A 6,000-nucleotide genomic window follows, 5' to 3' on the forward strand; every position below is an offset into this window, starting at 1 on the left:
TATATATAAATGTTATGGTATACAAGATCTGACAATTAAGTTCGTAAACTTGTTGTAACAATGTTGCTAACCTTTTTTGATATCAGAGGGGCCATTTATTATGAGTTTGTACCAACTGGACAAACAGTTAACCAAGTTTACTATTTGGAAGTGCTGAAAAGGCTGCATGAAAAAGTTAGACAGCCTGAACTTTTCGCCAACAATTCATGGCTCTTGCATCACGACAATGCACCAGCTCACATGGCACTGTCTGTGAGGGAGTTTTAGCCAGTAAACAAATAACTGTATTGGAACACCCTCCCTACTCACCTGATCTGGCCCCCAAGGACTTCTTTCTTTACCTGAAGATAAAGGGAATGTTGAAAGGAAGACATTTTGATGACATTCGGGACATCAAGTGTCATATGACGACAGCTCCAATGGCCATTCCAGAAAGAGTTCCAAAATTGCTCTGAAGGGTGGACTAGGCACTAGCATCAGTGCATAGCTTCCCATGGGGAGTGCTCTGTAGGTGACCGTAGTGATATTCCGCAATGAGGTATGGAGCACTTTTTCTAGGATGACTTCGCGAACTTAATTGTCACACCTGGTATATGCGACATATAGACATAATCTGGTATGTTATGTCTATAACTAAGTTAGATGAATAAGGGAAATGTTGAAAATTATTTAATCCCAAGAAAAACAAACTTATATTAGGAAATAAGTGATGATGGTGAGCGCATTTGCTTAACAATCAGGTAATTTGGGCTTTGTGGTTGGCATAACTCTAAAGCTGTCCCCCAAAGTGCCCATCCCCTCATTATTCAATCCAATGCTAATCTAGGTACTGCTGCGAAAAGACACTGCAGATGTAATTATGGTTAATAATCACTGACTTTCATAGAGGAAGATTATCCTGGATTAAAGAGGTAGGCACAATATAATTGCATGAGCCCTTGAAAGCAAAAGAGAAAAGCAGAGAGTCAGCAGAGACATAGCAGAAGATGTAACAGATGAAGAAAGAGAGCCACAGTCCAAAGAAGATGGGTGGCTTCTAGAAGCTGAGACCAGCCTCCGGCTGACAGCCAGCAAGGAAACATCCGTCCTACAGCCATATAGAACTGAGTTCTGCCAACAATTTGCATGAACCTAAAGGCCAATTCTTTCCTAAAGCTTCTCGATAAGAGCCCGGGCCCGCTGACAGTTTAATTTAGGCTTTGTGAGACTAAACAGAGAAACCAGCTGAGCCACCCAGACTTCTGATTTACAGAACGGTGAGAGAGTAAACTTGTGTTGTTCTAAGCTTCGAGATTTGTGGCACTGTACCACAGCAGTTAAAGAAAACTGGTAGAGTCTCATTTCCTATTCTGCCACCAGTCTGCAGGGTGTCTCTGAACAAACTATTTCACATTTTTTCTGTGTTTTAGTTTGGAATCGGCTTCTACTAATAAAGAGCTTGAAAATAAACAAATTAAATAAAAATAACTACTTGACAGAACTTAATTATTTTTAAGAATTCAGAACAATCTTGAAAATCTAATTGAAGCTCCTCATTTTATAGGCTAGAAAACTGGCCTATAAAACATCCCCAGTTAGTAGGAAAGCTGAGATTTGGGGCCAGAGAAATTTTGGTTGCAAAACCCCTAGCCTAATGCCCGTTCCACAACAACACGTGACTGCAGCACTCACAGATGGCTTGCAGCTATACTCGAGAGGTATCTGGGATGGTAGGCGGCCTGCAGCTGGCAGTGAGAAACTGGAAATGTGTTCTTTGCTCCCTGACTTAGTAGTCATGCAAACCCTGAGGGAGTCATTCATTGCCTCAGAGCCTCAGTTCTCTTGTCTGTACAATGGAAAAAAAGATTGCCTGCCCTGCTTTCTTTACAGGGTTCAGGTCAATGAGTATTTATTGAGCACCTACTACAAATCAAGCATTGCTCTAAGTGCTATGATATAAAAGTAAAACTGGGTTCCTGATCTCAAATAATTTACTTCTAAACAGATTATTTCAATGTCATGTGATGCACGTTATGCAAAGGTAAACAAATGCGCTATGAGAACACAGGGGAGGGCCATCTAATCCAGGCCTTTTACCCAGAGATGAAGACAGAGAAGGTAAAAAAAATACTCCTGCATCTTGAAAGACAAGTAGACATTTGCCAGCAGCTGAAGGCTTTCCAGACAGGGAAATACAGACAAGGGCATACAGACAACAAATAATAGCACAGTGTGAACTGAAAGTAGCCCATTTAGCTGAGAATCAAGAATGGGAGGAGATGAGTTCATAGGCAGAAGCCAGAGAATAGAAACCACTATCTGACTTGCCAGGGAGCATGAATTTTGTCGTGAAGGCAATGGAGACCATTGGAAGGTTTGAAACAAGGTGAGAAGTAGAAGACTGTTTGCTGAAAGCCTGGACTGCAAACATAAGTAGAGGCTATTACCACAGCGTAGGTGCAAGCGAACGAAGACTGAAAGAGGAAAGTGGTAAGGATTTGGAAAAAAAGAAAGAGTCCATAAATCTTCAGAACAGGGATTCTTAAACCCTGCCTGCACAATAGAACCTTCTGGTCCCAAAAGGCCCTCCTGCATCAGAATCTCCAGGGGCAAGGTCAGGCGCCATTCTAAAAGTCATGGAGGATTCTGGTGGCACCTGGGTTTCTGAGCTATTCCGAGCACAGGGGTTAGCCGACTACAGCCACAGATCAAATCTGAACCACTGACTGTTTCATTGCAGCCCTGAGCTAAGAACGGTTTTTACATTTTTAAATGATTGGGGATAGAGGGGCAGCCAGTTAGCTCAGTAGGTTAGAGCGCGATGCTGGTAACACCAGGGTTGCCGGTTCGATCCCCACATGGGCCAGTGTGAGCTGCGCCCCGCCACAACTAAATTGAAACAACTACTTGACATGGAGCTGATGGGTCCTGGAAAAACACACTTAAAATAAATAAAATTTTTTTTAAAAAATGGGTAGTTGCACTTTAAAAAAAAAGACTTCCATCATGGAAGTTAAAGATAAAAAATAATGACTGGGGAAAAAATCAAGAAGACTATTTCATGACACGTGAAAATTATTTGAAATTCAAATATCAGTGTCCATAAATAAAGTTTTATTGTCACACAGTCATATTCATTTGTCTTCACAGTGTCTGCCTGTGACTGCTTTCCTACTACAATGGCAGAACGCAGTCATGGCAACGAGAACCATATGGCCACAAAGCCTAACATATTTACTCTCTAGTCCATTCCAGGGAAAGTTGCCAACTCCTGATCTAGAGCAATGGTTCTCATTCTGGACTGCACGTTGGAATCATCTGCATTTCCCAAGTTGGATCTCCAGGAGCGGAATCCAGGCAGGCATCAGTGTTCTTCAAAGCTCGCTGGTGAGCTTTCACCTATGCAGCCAATGCTGAGAAACACCGAGTTAGAGGGTTATAGTGAAAGAGCTTAGTGATTGATTAGATGTGATTGGTGAAGGAAAAAAGATTATATGGATTTAAAAACACATTTTTGAAGACTGTAGTTGTTATTATGAGCTCCTTGAAGGCAAAGAATGAAATCTCTTTTCTCTACCCCTAGTATCCAGCATTGTATCTGATTCAGCAGAGGTACTCAGTAGAAGTTTACTGGTGAATGCACGAGTTAATTAATTACTCTTCACTGAAATAGTCTCCATGCAAGGTACTGAGAACAGAGTTTACGTTCATTTCAACACTGCAGAAAACTTTTGAAAAATGGATCTTGTCCACTTACACAAAAAATACAGGTTTGACCTGTATAAGACCTCCAGAGGTTAGTAGTGCTCCAAAGAATTAAGAGAAAATTATGCATAAGATTACAAGACAAACATCCTAAAAAGGCAATTTTCAGTTACTCAATTTTCTGAAACAATAATTTCCTTTTAACTTTGGCACACATTATTTTTATAACTATTTTTAGCATTTAAACAAATTCAGATAGTCAAATCAGATCAGGTTCTATCAGAATATTATTGTTTTTGGCCAACAGTCTTTGCAAAGCTTACAAAGCAAAGCACAAATATGATGCGCTATTTTAAATAAAAGATAGAGATCAAAACAGAATAAAGTTAGAGGTCATGTTTGAGTAGAAGAAAAAGTAAAAAATCACTTTCAAAAAAGTCACTATTGTGGTGTCTAAAATAGGTATAGATATCAATCATAGACAGTTACCCATTTCTATATTGTGTAAGAATTGATGATAGTTAAATTATGTCTCCCTCACAGCTCTGTTATGCTCATCAACATTGTCTACCTTTCTTCAATGTACACATGCTGTTTTGGAGACAGGAAGAGAAAGAAAAGGTGAAAGGGCAGGAGGGGTTCTGAATATATGGATACATCAAGCTATAGAAAGCATGTTGTCATGGCAGTGGGTATGGTGTCATGCCAGACTGTCATAAAAGCATCTCTGACTTTTAAAACCACTACGTAAAAAAGAAAGTGCAATCTATCCTATCACTATTCACTGTTTCTAATGGCACAAACTTTTATCCAAGACAGCGTAATACCAATGTTTTGAGCAAAGATCTAAGATTACCGACTCCTTGAGAAAATATTTATTAGTCCACAGAGGTTGGGCAGAGATGAAACAGTCCGCGGAATGTCCAACAGAATCCTTATAGGTCTCCAGGACACAGAGCATAGTTATAAAACATGATTTTCATGGGAAACGGTGACGAAATGACGTTAGCACGTTTCACATTTCCATTTTAAGTGGAAAAGGCAAAGCTGTAAGACAGATAAGAAGAGATCATTGTCTGCTGAGGTTGGAAATGGGGAAAGGGCTGACTACCGAGGAGCAGCACAAGAGGAATTTGGTAGGTGATAGAACCATATCGGAGTGGTGGTTGTAGTTACACAAACTACGCATTTGTCACAATTCACAGAACTGTGCACCAAAAAGAGTGAATTTTATTGTATATAAATTTTAAAATATAAATGCTAAATATCATATACATATAAGTCTAATTATCTTGGAAAATCTTGTATACATTCATTAGAGAAAGGGAAACATCACTTATATAGACATCAACGTGAAAAAGCATTTCCACGAAAGGAACACATGAATTCTCCCCATATCGCTTAAGCCAACGTTTCAGAATGAACACAGGAAGGACAGAAAATTCCTTCTCTACTCCCTTCCTAAATTTACCATTCATGCTGAAAGGTAGATAACTTATGTAGATAAGTGTTACGTTTTTGCGAATGGCTGTCTGGCCAATATTCACTACAACCACCAAGTAGATGCTGAAATCTCCTCAGGTCAGCAAGTGGAACAGAGTACCTTGGCCTTGAGAATACACTTCTTTAATGCTTCTTCTTCTAGCCCTAAAACCAAAAGGGCCATATGCATGGACAGATGCATGGACATGTTGTATTGTTTTCTCACCATTTTGTTTTGTCACCCTGCATAGGCTACTCTATAAAGCTTAATAATGTGCTAAACTCAAGTCTGGAAATCATGTATCTCGTTCTTTCTATTCCAAAATTAGACTTAGACGTGTAAGACATGCATGAAAAATCTATTTAAGATCTGTTTAAGAATCTATTTAAGAATCTATTTAAAATCTATTTAAGATCTTAAATAGAAAAATCTATTTAAGGGGGCTTAAGGATACATGAGCCCCTATGCTAAAATGTTGGAGTTTCTTTTTAATTCACCATGTTTGCATTAGCTGCCAGTGGTAAAGAAAGTGGACTGAATCATAAAGAAACCAATGGAAGATTTGGGGGAATTTATTTAAAATGTGGGTAGAGTGGGTTGGGGAGGAATTAACTTTTCTAACTAAACACAAATCCCAAGCAGTTATTAGAAAAAGGAACACAGTGGTCAATAAGTTAGGAAAGAATGCTCAGCCTCAACCATTATATTAATAAAATGCAATGTAAATCAAAATAACATACTTTTTTCACTTATCAGATGGCAAATAAATTTTTAAGTTCACAGTCAAACATGGTTGTGGAGAAATGGGCATTCTCACGTTCATGGAGGTGTAT

The sequence above is a fragment of the Rhinolophus ferrumequinum genome, chromosome 14 (assembly GCF_004115265.2).
Source record: "Rhinolophus ferrumequinum isolate MPI-CBG mRhiFer1 chromosome 14, mRhiFer1_v1.p, whole genome shotgun sequence".
NCBI classification, from domain to species: domain Eukaryota; kingdom Metazoa; phylum Chordata; class Mammalia; order Chiroptera; family Rhinolophidae; genus Rhinolophus; species Rhinolophus ferrumequinum.